Source organism: Sapajus apella, unplaced genomic scaffold (genome assembly GCF_009761245.1).
Source record: "Sapajus apella isolate SASKATOON/1434 unplaced genomic scaffold, GSC_monkey_1.0 scaffold14, whole genome shotgun sequence".
NCBI classification, from domain to species: domain Eukaryota; kingdom Metazoa; phylum Chordata; class Mammalia; order Primates; family Cebidae; genus Sapajus; species Sapajus apella.
In genome coordinates this window covers 15,131,589-15,145,394 of record NW_022436954.1, presented here as the reverse complement: position 1 = coordinate 15,145,394, position 13,806 = coordinate 15,131,589, and the positions used below count along the sequence as shown (strand labels likewise).

Sequence of the window (13,806 nt, the reverse complement as noted above, 5' to 3'; positions counted from 1 at the left end):
GGATCCATATTTCAAATCATTTTATCTCCTAAATGACCTATATTCATTTGTTTCTTCCCTTGTCTTTTTTTTTTTGAGACGGAGTTTCACTCTTGTTACCCAGGCTGGAGTGCAATGGCGCGATCTCGGCTCACTGCAACCTCCGCGTCCTGGGTTCAGGCAATTCTCCTGCCTCAGCCTCCTGAGTAGCTGGGATTACAGGCACGCACCACCATGCCCAGCTGATTTTTTGTATTTTTAGTAGAGACGGGGTTTCACCATGTTGACCAGGATGGTCTCGATCTCTTGACCTCGTGATCCACCCGCCTCGGCCTCCCAAAGTACTGGGATTACAGGCTTGAGCCACCACGACCGGCCTCTTCCCTTGTCTTATGCACCAAAAATCTCCAACTGGAAATTTAGACAGGCATTGAGATCCTGTGTTCTAAAATTGGATTGATGGAAATCTAGACGAAAGCAAAGAAGCAATGACAGTAATAATAGAGTTATCCTCTCTCAAATGCTTGCCTCGTGCCTGCTGCTATTTCACTTAGTTCTCAAAGGCTTGAGGAGGGTCCTGCCATAATCCTTACTTTCAGAGGGGAAGATTGAAATTTAGCTCAGATCTCAAGCTAGTAATTGTCAGAACCAGGATACAGAATCAGGACCAGACCACATGGTCCCCGCTCTGAGTTGCTGTGGGTCTGTCCCTGTGGCTCTGTCCAGGGTAAATGCATGATTTAGGGAAGGGTCAGCAAACTACAGCTCATGGGCCAGTGCAGCCACCTCTTGTTTTTGGATGGCCCAAGAGCTAAGAATAGTTTCTACATTTTTAAATGGGTGAAGAAAAAATCAACAAAGAATAATGTTTCATGACGTGAAAATTACATGAAATACACATCTAATGCTTGTAAGTAAAGTTCTATTGGAACTCAGCTATGGTCATTAGTTTACGTGTCATCGATGACTGATTTCACAGTACAAGGGCAGGGTTTAAAGCCTGTCAGGCCTAAAATGTTTCCTGTGTGGCCTATTACAGAAGTTGTTTGCCGCCCCCTGATTTAGGGCATTCATGAAGCTTGATGAGATGTTGAAAATCACCTGTCACTTCCTGTCACTCTTCTGATTGTGGGTAGGCTCTGATGCACCAGCTCTCCAGTGATCTCTCTGACGCTCAGAGTTCTCTTTCCATTGCATGGATATCAAATAAAACTGTCTGCTTTGTGGCATTTCTGGCTTGAGAGTACCTGCCCAGCGTGATTTGCCAAGGTGCCATTTTATCAAAAGTCTTAGGATGACTGGATGTGTTTGCCTTGAACTTTTTTTTTTTTTTTTTTTTTGGCCTTTGCTGATGGATGTATTTAGGTTATCGTTGAAAGTGGATTGCTGAACAGCGGCAGTTTCCTGTGCTGTCTGGATTGAAGTCGAATGATGCCCTAACTTTTAATTGAAAGGGACTGTTGTAGGCAGGAGACTGTGTCTAAGAGCTGACCTATCACCACCACCTGAGGTGTCTGAGCCCACCCTTAGATTTTTTTTTTTGTTGTCGTTCCAATTTGGCTTTTAGTTTTAATTTTGCTTATAGGTGTTTATTTTTTATTTTCTGTTTTTTTTTACACAAAAGTTTTGATTATAGCATTGAATTTATCCATTTTGTATAACTTCTCAATAATGAATTCACAATTGGAAACATCTTTTTTTTTTAAAGTAATGATGGCCTCCCCTTTTTTTTTTTTCGGTACAGGATGTTGCTCTGTTACTCAGGCTGGAGTGTAGCGGCAGAATCACGGCTCACTACAACCTTAACCTCTTGGGCTCAAGCAATCCTCCCACTTCAACTTCCCAAGTAGCTGGGACTACAAGTGTGCACCGCCATGCCTACCTAACTTTTACAATTTTTTCTAGAGATGGGGTCTTACTAAGTTGCCCCCGGCTGGTCTTGAACTCCTGGGCTCAAATGTCCTTCTAATCTCGTACTCCCAAGCCACCCTTAGACTTCACTGGCATGTGGGGGAGGAGGGAGCCTGGGTCCTGGGCTCCCAGCTAAACTCGGCAGACCCCACTGGCAGGTGTGGGTTGTGGGGCTGATAGAGGCTTTGTGGAGGGCATTGTGTTCCTTGGGTAGAGTTGGGGTGGCTGCTTTGGGGGCTCAGTACAGCTCTGGCCATGATGGGCAGCACGAGACAAGAATGTAGCCAGTCCGAGAATTTCAGCCCAAGTTCCTCCTTTCTTTCTTTTTTCTTTTTCAGACAGAGTCTTGCACTGTTGCCCAGGCTAGAGTGCAGTGGCGCAATCTCCGCCCACTGCAGCCTCCACCTCCTGGGTTCAAGTGATTCTCCTGCCTCAGCCTCCCGAGTAGCTGGGATCACAGATGCCTACCACCACACTGGCTAATTTTTTTGTATTTTTAGTAGAGATGGGGTTTCACTATGTTGGCCAGACTGGTCTTGAACTCCTGACCTTGGGATCTGCCCACCTTGGCCTCCCAAACTGCTGGGATTATAGGCTTGAACCACCATGCCCGGCCTGTTCCTTCTTTCATGCAGCAGAATCCAAGACACCGACTTGGCCCTCTCTGCTGTTCAGGCTTCTGTGTTAGCAGAGATGCCTTCTGGCCCTTCTTTATCGTAGCGAGGCTGGGCGTGGTGGTGCATGCCTATAATCTCAGCACTTTGGGAGGCTGAGGTGGGTGGATCACCTGAGGTCAGGAGTTCGAGACCAGTCTGGCCAACATGGTGAAACCCCATCTGTACTAAATACAAAAAATTAGCCAGGTGTGGTGGCGTATGCCTGTAATACCAGCTACTTGGGAGGCTGAGGCAGGAGAATCATTTGAACCCAGGAGGCAGAGGTTGCAGTGAGCCGAGATCATGCCATTGCACTCCAGCCTGGGCAACAAGAGCAAAAGTCCGTCTCAAAAAGAAAAAAATGAAGATGATCAAATGGACTTCCAAGTGCCCATGTCTCAGGTTCAGTACTGATCAGCATTAACCTGCCCTTGCTTCAGCCCTCACCTGTCATTGCTCATGGCTGAGAGCGGCTAAGTGACTTGCTCAGGTTGCTGTAGCTGATTGGATCCCGCTGTCCTCAAAGTTCCCACACTCAGTGACTGACAGTGCCAGGTGACTTTCCTTTTGAGGTCCGTGACATTTGCTGCTGTTTCTAAACCCTACTGTGTGCTGCTAATCCCCTCACCAAGCTTGCAGAGTGGATGGTAACTGACAGGTGAAAAAATGCAAGAAGTTAGGTCACTGCTAATAGCTGGTGGTGCCAGGCTTCAAACCCAGGCCTGACTCCAAGTCCTGCAGCTTCTCTGCCCCACCCTGCCTCTGACCTCCTCACGTCTATAGTGTGGTGGGGGTCAGTGGGGTGGTCGTTTGGCTGTGGGAGCTTCTGGAGCTTCTGTTGGCAAAGCCTCGGAAGGACCCGGGTGACTGCGGAGTAGTTCTGTGAAAAGTATCTGGGTCTGTTGAGCTCACTGCTGATCTTCCTTGTGGGTCTGTGATAGGACTCACCCTTGGCTTTTTGGCCAGAGTGTAGACAGAGACCTGCTTAGCATTTTGTGGTCAGTCGGAGGCAGTTTGTGAACCTGGAACTTGGAAGCTGGTGTTCTGTCCTCTGGCACAGATGTGGAGACTGGGGATTCATGGGGGCATGGGCTGTATATACACCCAGCTGGACATGGGGAAGGGAGGGTTCCATGGGAAGCTAGCCCTGAACACAGCAAGCATTTGGTGAATGGTGCCTGCCGGCTCTTTTTACCCATATTCTAAGGCGGAGGAGCAGCGCAGGAGAGAACTGCTGGGGTTTATGAAGTGGTTTTACTACTCAGATTTAAGTGCATGCAATCAGAAGTCTTTGACTGAAGAGCTGAGACTCTCTGCCCTGTTTTTGCTCTTTTTTGAGGGTGGTGGTGGTGGCAGTGTGAGGGGCCAGTTCAGGGGTGAGGAGAGAAAGTAAACAGTTTGTTAATCATTTCAGCCTGTGGACTTTGACATTAAGGTGCACTTTGATCAAGGGTTACAAACGCCAGGGACATTTGGGAACATAAATAAGTGGAATGGATGAAAAGATGGAAAAGCATCCCGCCTCGCAGTCTTTCGCATGCACATGTGTGACAGAGAGAATCAACTGTGTGGGGGCCACGTTGCTTGGCAACTGCCATTTGTCCTCAGCGTTGGGGTGACATTACTAGGGAATGGCTATGAACTCTAAGCACTTCCCCCTTGGGAAGCGGGGCTGACACTCAGATCCAATTCATTGCTCTAATGTGGCCAGATGAGAAAGACAGGTCTGTTTTTGAGAAGCCAAAAAATGAGATTTAAAAAATGCTCTCTCTCTAATTTTTTTCCTTTTTTTTTTGAGACAGAGTTTTGCTCTTGTTGCCCAGGCTGGATGGAGTGCAAGGCATGATCTTGGCTCACTGCAACCTCTGCCTCCCAGGTTCAAATAATTTTCCTGCCTCAGCCTCCCAAATAGCTGGGATTACGGGTGTGTGCCACCATGCCCAGTTAATTTTTTTTTTTTTTTTTTTGGTAGAGACAGGGTTTCATCATGTTATAGGCCAGGCGGTCTTGAACTCCTGACCTCAGGCAATCCACCTGTCCTCGGCCTCCCAAAGTGCTGGGATTACAAGTGTGAGCCACTGTGTCTGGCTACTATCTCCCTAATTTTTAAATACTTAAGATTTTAAGAAACATCATGGATCAAGCAATGCATGGCAGTGGGCTAGGTTCAGACAGGGAGCCTCAATATTGGACCCCCAGATTTAACGTACAAGGTTGGAGGAAGGGTTCAGATGAGGACTTGGGAATTGCCAGTTCTGACCATCCCTTTAGAAGAAGAGATTAGCCCTGTGGAGGAGTCCAGGATTTGTATTTTAGTCTCGGTACTGGGTGCTCTAGGTTAAGTTGCTGAACCATTCTGGGACCCACTTTATTCCTCTATAAAGTCAAAGGGTAGGTAGATCGCTAGTGTTTTTTGTTTTTGTTTTGAGACGTAGTCTTGCTCTGTTACCAGGCTGGAGTGCCGTGGCGCGATCTCAGCTCACTGCGACCTCCAACTCCCAGTTTCAAGCAATTCTCCTGCCTCAGCCTCCCAAGTAGCTGGGATTACAGGCACGCACTATCCCACCCAGCTAATTTTTGTATTTTTAGTAGAGACGGAGTTTCACCATGTTGACCAGGCTGGTCTCGAACTCCTGACCTCATGATCCACCGGCCTCAGCCTCCCAAAGTGCTGGGATTACAGGGTAGATCTCTAGTTTTTAAAATGTGCTCCTGGAGGTGTGTCAGGGGTTCCATAAGCGTTTGCTTTGTTTTAATAGAAACAACCTGTACTCTCAAATTTGAGCATATTTGAAATTATAATGAGAGCAGCTGCCCAGGATAGAGTGTGGTGGCTCCTGCCTGTAATCCCAGCACTTTGGGAGCCTGAGGTCAGAAGATGACTTGAGGCCAGGAGTTTGAGACCAGCTTGGGCAGTGTACGGAGACCCTGTTTCTACAAAAAACAAAATAAATAGCAGGGTGTAGTGGCACACTTACGAAGTTTGAGCTACTTGGAAGGCTGACGCTGACGGATTGCCTAAGTCCAGGGGTTTAAGGCTGCAGTGAGCTATGGTTGTGCCATTGTACTCTGGCCTGTGCCACAGAGTGAGACCTTGTCTCAAAAAAACCAAAACCAATCCAAGCCAAACAACCAACCAACACATTTGCCCAAATAGTGAATCACATCAAATTTTAAAATTCACTGGAAACCATCAGCTTTTTAATTTGATTATATATCAGTTATGTTCAAAGTAAAAAGCAAGGCAATTTGAACTTTGAAAAAGCTGCCTTTATCCAGGTGTATACATGGTATATATACACACAGAGATATGTATGAAATGTGGAACTCTATACACATATGTATGCAGTTCTTCATAAGAGTCTTTTTGAGAAAATAGTTCTATTGCTAAAAATACCCAATGGAAACTTCTGGCCTGGGATTTCCAAGTTCACCCTCAGCTGTGTGTCTCAAAGTCCACATAGCCTCACCAAAATAGCCTCCCGGCTACTTTTTTCTGTGTGCCCTTGGAAGGGGCCATCGTGCTTCCAGTTTCCCAAGGGGGAGGATGAGCCAGGGGGATCTTTGCAGGGTGGTTCGTTCACGTTCCTTCCACCGTAGCCTCCTGTGGCATTGTTGGAACCTGGAATTGTGAATTATGCTGACCCTTCCCCACAGTCCCTGATGACAGCATGAAGTTCAGAGAGTTTATTTGCAGATGGGGCAGGGAAGCCGGCCTGTTCTCAATTTGCTGTGCCTGATGCCTTGTGCTTGGGGCACTGTTCACCGTGCTGCCTGCTGGCCTGCCTGTCCCTGCCTTTTGGACGAGAGGTACTCAGGCCACCCTACAATGCCACACCTGACTTCTGGGAAGCTTTCTACAATGGGTGTTCGTTGTCTGGCTTCTGGGTTCAGTGGGAGGGCCCTCCCAGCCTGTCACTTTCATGATCGATGATTTACCTTTCAGGAACCAGTTTTATAGGGAGTTGTTGGATAATCTTTACAAGGGAGATAAATGGGAGAGCAGGAAGAATGATGGCCTTTCAGAGTGGAAATCTGTGCTGCTCCAAATCCCATAAACTGCTATTTGATTTTAAACATTGCTTGAAGCGGTTCACATTTTGGTTAATTACGTCAGTGGGTAAAAATAACTATTGTCATATGGTGTGTGGGCTTGGTTTTAGAAGGATAAAGAGTCTATTGTTACCCATTGTGCTATTCAGTCACTTATTACCCATCCTTAAAAGCCCAACGTGGATAACAGAAAACCTGGAGCTTTGTCACCTGCTGAAATCCAGGCTGCTCCGTGAATTTGCCTCCAAACACTGCTCCTTTTGAGAAACTTGCACAAGTGGCCTTGATTCATCAATTCAAATGGGTTGATGGGGCCTGTCCCCAAGCCCAGGACGGCAGGGGTGTGTGACCTGTGGCTCTGGAACTGCCTTTGGGTTTCATGGTCTCAGCTGAGACCTGCCGAGGGCTGAGCCAGCTTAGGGCTCCCTGGGGGTGGTTCAGGTCAAGGACTTCAGGGGCCATCTGGCCTGGGGCTGATTCTTAGACTTACTGGCTGTAAGAGGCTCAGTCAGGACCATAACTTTTCCAAGGCTCAGTGTCTACATCTGTAAAATGGGGATAAACACAGTTCCTCCCTGCTGGGATTATTGTAAGGCTTGAATGAGATGATAAATACAACATCTGACATGCGATTGGCCAGTAGCTAAGGATTCAGTCAATATTATTATAAGTAGGATGGACTAGCATTCGATTCTCACACAGGGTCGCTCTTTTATTTTTTGGAGATGGAGTCTCACTCTGTAACCTTGGCTCGAGTGCAATGGTGTGATCTTGGCTCACTGTAACCTCCGCCTCTCGGGTTCAAACAATTCCCTGCCTCAGTCTCTCGAGGAGCTGGGATTACAGGCATGTACCACCATGCCTGGCTAATTTCTCTACTTTTAGTAGAGACAGAGCTTCACCATGTTGGCCAGGCTGGTCTTGAACTCCTGACCTCGTGATCCATCTGCCTTAGCCTCCCAAAGTAGTGGGATTACAGGTGGGCGCCACTGTGCCCGGCCAGGGTCAGTCTTTATGTCACGTTCTCTCCCCGTCTACCCCTGCATGTTACCCTGGAGCCTGCCCCCCCACCAAGCCCTTCCATCTGCATCCCCCAAGCTCACCAGGTCCTTGTGCACTCATATCTTTCACTGCTTTTCTTGCCTGTGAGCTCTTGGAGAGTCAGGACCACCTTAAGCACCCTCTGCATCTTTGGCACCTAGCCTGTATCTTTGGTGCCTAGCCTGGGGCCCTGCAGGGTCACAGGAAGAGCATCAGCAGCATGGACAGCAGCATGGATGGGGAGAGAGGGGCTGAGAGCCTGGAGAGCTCCTTGGAGGCTGGAGCAGTCACAGGAAGTCACCAAGTGAATTGAAGGGTGCTGGCCTTGGAGGTTCAGTGAAGCAGGAAGAAGCTGTTAGGCTGGGAGTTCAGGAACCTGGTGTTGTTCAGGTAGGGGACAACGCAGACATGGGGTCTGTATTGCAGATGCACCTGCGTCATTTTACAACTGAGGAGACCAATGGCTCCATGAGACCCTCAAGCGCCAGAGCTCATGAGTGACAGCAGAAGCTGAACTAACCTCCTAACCACCATAGTCCACACCTGCCAGTCTGACGAGCTCTCAGTGGTGACGTGATGGAAGCTTTGTGCCGCGGATCTCCACGTGCCCCTGAGACCCACCTGCCTATCTCCCCTACTCTGCCCACCAGGAGGAGGTGACCCTTTTTTTTTGAGATGGAGTCTGGCCCTGTTGCCCAGGCTGGAGTGCAGTGGTGCGATCTTGGCTCACCACAACCTCCGCCTCCCAGGTTCAAGCGATTCTCCTGCCTCAGCCTCCTGCGTAGCTGGGACTATACACCACCACATCCGGCTAATTTTTTTGTTTTTGTTTTTTGTATTTTTAGCAGAGATGGGGGTTTTACCGTGTTAGCCAGGATGGTCTGGATCTCCTGACCTCATGATCCGCCCACCTCGGCCTCCCAAAGTGCTGGGATTACAGGTGTAAGCCACTGCGCCCAGCCAAGGCTGACCTTTATATTCTCTACCACTGGGTGCCCTTGGCCTCCAGCTTCCAGTGGGCCAGTCCGGTGAGAGGCCCCAGCTGGAGACGAGGGGAGGCCACCCTGGCCTCTCTCCTTGCCCTTCTTCGCTGCTGCTACCCCAGGATTCTTGCCCATCCCTTACTGGTTTCCTTTAACCTCCCCCCTCACCCTTGGAAACAGACCCTTTAAAACTCTCCTCATTCCCTGGTTGAGTGTGTCATCTGTTCCTGCCAGGATCCTGGCTAATACTGCATGTTTCAGAAAGAGGAATTCGCAGTTCTTTTTTTTTTTTTTTTTTTTTTTACTGTGGATTGAAGGGAGAGGCAACGGGGTATACGGATGAGGGAGCAGGGCCTGGCTCTCTCTACTGGTGTTCACAAAAGGCCCCGTGTAAGGCCTCTTATATTCCAAATGAGGGGCTAGAGGGAGAGTCAGGGTGATGCTCGATCAGAAGCAAAACCATAAATAGACGGCAGCAGCTATAACCCTGCTCTGGGACTTCCTAATTTTGTGTGTATGTCTGTGCATCGGGAGCTTCATAAAATACAGATGGAAATGGCCTGAGTCTTAGCTCTAGGATGAGGCTGTTTCTGTGATTTAGGGCTGGAGGATGTGAGGACTTGGTTTACAATGTGCACAGTACGGAAGCGGGGAAGTCCAGGTGCGCTGGGCAAGGAAACATCTTTATGGGACCCACAAAGATTGACGGGGAGGGAAGAACCAGAGGTTGTTCTGCTTTGCAGACTGGGAGATAGGCTTCATGACACAGTCACGTCAGAGAGAGGGGAGGAGGAGTGCATATAGAGGTCTGTTTCAGTGTGTATATATGTGTAGGATTTTCATGTAGAGGAGTTGGGGAAAATTTTAGAAGTTTTAGGTAAATGCAGCTGGAGAAACCCTGTGACTTAGTTTCTTTTTTCTTTTTCATTCTTTTTTTTTTTTTTTTTTTTTTTTGAGACAGAGTCTCACTCTGTAGCTCAGGCTGGAGTGGAGTGTGGTGGCAAATCTCGGCTCACTACAACTTCTGCCTCCCAGGTTCAAGCGATTCTCCTGCCTCCGCCTCCCAGAGTGCTGGGATTACAGGTGCACACAACCATACTTGGCTAATTGTTGTACTTTTAGTAGAGATGGGGTTTCACCATGTTGGCCAGGCTGTCTGGAACTCCTGACCTCACGTGATCCACCCACCTTGGCCTTCCAAAGAGCTGAGATCCTAGGCGTGAGCCACTGCGCCCGGCCTTAGTTTTTGAGTGGGAAGAATCCAGTGTTCAGAGTAGACCACCGATGCCATGGCTGCAGGTTTGACTGAATTGCGATGGTATAGAAAGCTGTGTTAACAGTTTCTTTTTCTCTGAGGCCTGGAGGAGGATCGCTGTGACTAGAACCACATTTGGGACTGCCAGTGGTTTTTCCTGCTGGCAAGGAAAAACAAAAACAAAAACAAAAAAACCCAGAAAGGATTCGACTTATCAGCACAAACAAAGGAGGATGTGAAACCAGGGCCATCTCTAGGGGAGGGGAGCAATGAGTAGGCTGGACGGCTCACCAGCGAGGAGCTGCCCCTCAGGAAAGAGAATAGACAAGACGACTCCTCCTGTGTAGCGCTGGGTGTTCCTGGGCACATCTGGTTGACTAACAGGTTTGCTGCCACAAGCTCCTAGGCTCAAGCAGTCCTCCCACCTTGGCATCCCAAAGTGCTGGGATTACAGGCATGAGCTACCATGCCCAGCTTTTTTCACATTACCTGTAGGTAACGGGAAGTCTTTGGCAGAACTGTGGGCCATACTGCATTCTTCCCATGTCTGTCACTGCTGAATTGTGAGCTTGATCTCTCTTCTTAGTTTTTATTTTTATTTTTTGAGATGGAGTCTCACTCTGTTGCCAGGCTGGCGTACAGTGGCGCAATCTGCCTTCCTGGGTTCAAGCGATTCTCCTGCCTCAGCCTCCCGAGTAGCTGGGACTACAGGTGTGTGCCACCATGCCCAGCCAATTTTTGTATTTTTAGTAGAGACAAGGTTTCACCATGTTTGCCCGGATGGTCTTGATCTCATGACCTTGTGATCCGCCCACCTGGGCCTCCCAAAGTGCTGGGATTATAGGTGTGAGCCACCGTGCCCGCCGATCTCTCTTCTTAGTGTTTGCTCTTTTTGTCCAGCCACGGGGGCCAGCAGCTTTGGGTCATCTGTACTAGTGACTTTGCGGAGGAGTAGCGAGGAGGGTGAGCTGTGCGTGAGTGCCCAAACCATGCCTGGGTTTCAGGAAAGAAGGGGCACTGGGGGAGCTTAGGGAGGGTGGTTGAGGTCAAGGTCTAGGTTCTGGTTCTTGGGCTTCCTCTCTGGCTGTGTGTCCTTGAACACTTACTGTCTCTGGGCCTTCATGCCCTCTGCAACTGAGTTGTTGCTCTATTTAAATGCTTGGAGAAAAAAGCTGGGCATGGTAGCTCATGCCTGTATTTCCAGCACTTTGGGATGCCAAGGTGGGAGGATTGATTGAGCCTAGGAGCTTGTGACCACTCAGGGCAATGAAGTGAGCCTGTCCTCATACAAAAATAAAAAAATCAGCTGGGCCCGGTGGTGCGTGCCTGTAGTCCCAGCTACCTGGGAGGCTTAGGTGGGATGATCACTTAAGCATGTGAGATCAAGGATGCAGTGAGCTGTGATTGCACCACTGCACTCAAGCCTGTGACACAGTGAGATCTTGTCTCTTAAAAAAAAATGGAAAAAATAAATTATTCAAAAAATACTTTGGAAAAAAATGCTTGGGGAGAGTATGAGCTTCAGATTGCACATTGGTTTTTATCAGGAAGAGCTGAGCCTTGGTGGTGGTATCTGTAAAATGGGGATAAAAACACCTCACGGGTTGCTGTGATTGATCATTTAACTTAATCCTCGCTAAAGCAAGGCAGATACAAGGATCGTCCTGTTGGCAGAGATAGACACGGAGGGACAGAGAGGTTGATCAGGCTGCCTGCCCACAGTCACACGGCCCTGAATGACTTCCTTCAGGTGGTCTGAGGCCAGGTCCCTGCTCTTAGCCATCACTCCATGGTTCTGTGCTGAGACAACGGATGTAGAAAGTGCCTGGTGCACAGTAGGTGCTTAGTAAGAGTTCCTTTTTTTTTTTGAGACAATGTCTCACTCTATTGCCCAGGCTGGAGTGCAACGGCATGGTCTCGGCTCACTGCAACCTCTTGTCTCCTGGGTTCAAGCAATTCTCTTGCTTCAGCCTCCCGAGTAGCTGGGATTACAGGTATGCACCGCCATGCCTGGCTAATTTTGTATTTTTAGTAGAGACAGGATTTCTCCATGTTGGTCAGGCTGGTCTTGAACTCCTGACCTCAGGTGATCTGCCTCCCAAAGTGCTGGGATTACAGGCGCGAGCCACTGCGCCCAGCATTAGAGTTCCTTTCTATCTTCAGTAGGCATTTGCAAGTGTAGCCTCCCACAGTGCTTTTACTTGAAGCTTTCGCCTTATTGGGCAAAAAAATGTTTGCTGCCTTGTGTGACCTGCCTAGCTATTGACTTCTCTTTTTTCTCCTTCTCTCCTATGACCCATCATAGAGTGTGGATTGAGGCTCAGCATAGATTGAAGGGCAGGGGCAGGAGGAGGAAGATGAGCTGTAAAGGGATAGGCCTGAGATGCCGAGGGCTTGAAGGTAGGGTGGAAGGTGGGGGTGGGAAGTTTGAGAGCTGGAGGACCTTGGAGCAAGCCTTCCCCTTCTCTGGGCGCATTCCTTCCTTCCAGTGCCATTTACTGAGTGCCTGCTGCGTCCACTATTCTAGGCACGGGGCACAGACAAGATCTCTGTTCCGGAGCGCACAATGTGGTTGGAGGAGTCAGTGATGGACGGAGAGTGAGGGGTGCTGGTTTCCATGGCTGCTTAGAGAAGGACTTGCTGAGGAGGTGGCGTTTTGGGCAGGCCATGAAAAGGTCCAGGCAGAGTGTGTTTGGAGGAGGAAATAAATATGTAAAGGCTCTAGGGGAGAGTCAGTTTCCAGAATGTGAGGGGGCAGTGAGTCCAGAGGGGCTGGTGTGCCGTGGCTGAGTTTGAATTTTATTCTGAGTGTCCTGGGAAGTAGGCAGATGGCTTTTTCCACCAGGGTCCTTTATGATTATTTTATTCTTTGTGATGATCCTACTTAAAAAAAAATGCTATTCACCATAAAGGTGTGTTTATGAAACAGTAGAATGTACAACCTTGAAGCACTTTAGGCTTTTAAAGTACAGGGAAATAATTATGGTCACAATGAATATATCCTTGAGGGCTGCCCACCTCCCCAGTTGACACGGTCAGCTAAACTTTTAAGGCCTCTTCTGTTTCAAACCTTTATTCTTCCCAAAGCTGCTTGATGTGAGATTAAAAAAATTTACTGCCACCTACTGATAGAAAGAAGAAGATGATATATATATATATTTTTTTAGACGGAGTCTCGTTCTGTCACCCAGGTTGGAGTGCAGTGGCATGATCGTGGCTCACTGCAACCTCCACCTCCCAGGTTCAAGTAATTCTCCTGCCTCAGTCTCCTGAGTAGGTGGGATTACAGGCATGTACCACCACCACGCCCAGCTAATTTTTTTTTTTTTTGTATTTTTAGTACAGACGGGGTTTCACCATGTTGGTCAGGCTGGTCTCGAACTCCTGACCTTGTGATCTGCCCACCTTGGCCTCCCAAAGTGTTGGGATTACAGGTGTGAGCTCCCGCGTCCGGCTGAAGATGAATTTTTGTGTAATGAAAATCCCAAACCCAGTGGGTTTCTTCTGCTGTACATCTGGTTTCCACTGCGCTGTCAGGATTGAGAAATGGGTCTGGGGCGGGCTGTGCTGGTCTTGGTATCCACCCCTGACCTCCCTTTTTTGGACCCGACAATCTTGTCTCTGCTTCTGTGTCCTCCTGCTTCAACTCATCACACAGTGGCTGGAGGGAAGTGCTGACCTGGGAGTTGCTCCAGGGAGGGGGCCTGAGGTTGGGGGAGTGTGTCTGGGGGCACACACTGGGCACTGGGAGCCAGCAGCCACCGGCCACCATGTAACGTGGTTAATCCTTTGTGATTGACCCAAGGTTGCAATGATTCCTTGTGTTTAATGTCCCAAGACGCCCTAACCCAGACCAGCAGACCTTTGCTTAATGTGTTTCTTACCACCCCACCCCCGTTATTAAATCCTCAACGGCTTTATTTCTGAT

The 13,806-nt window shown here is 48.7% G+C and overlaps 1 protein-coding gene across 1 annotated transcript in view; it reads left to right on the top strand.

The window, feature by feature from the left end:
• PTPRJ (protein tyrosine phosphatase receptor type J) overlaps positions 1 to 13,806 on the top strand; it is a 197,659-nt gene that overhangs the window by 121,992 nt on the left and 61,861 nt on the right. The window lies entirely within an intron of this gene.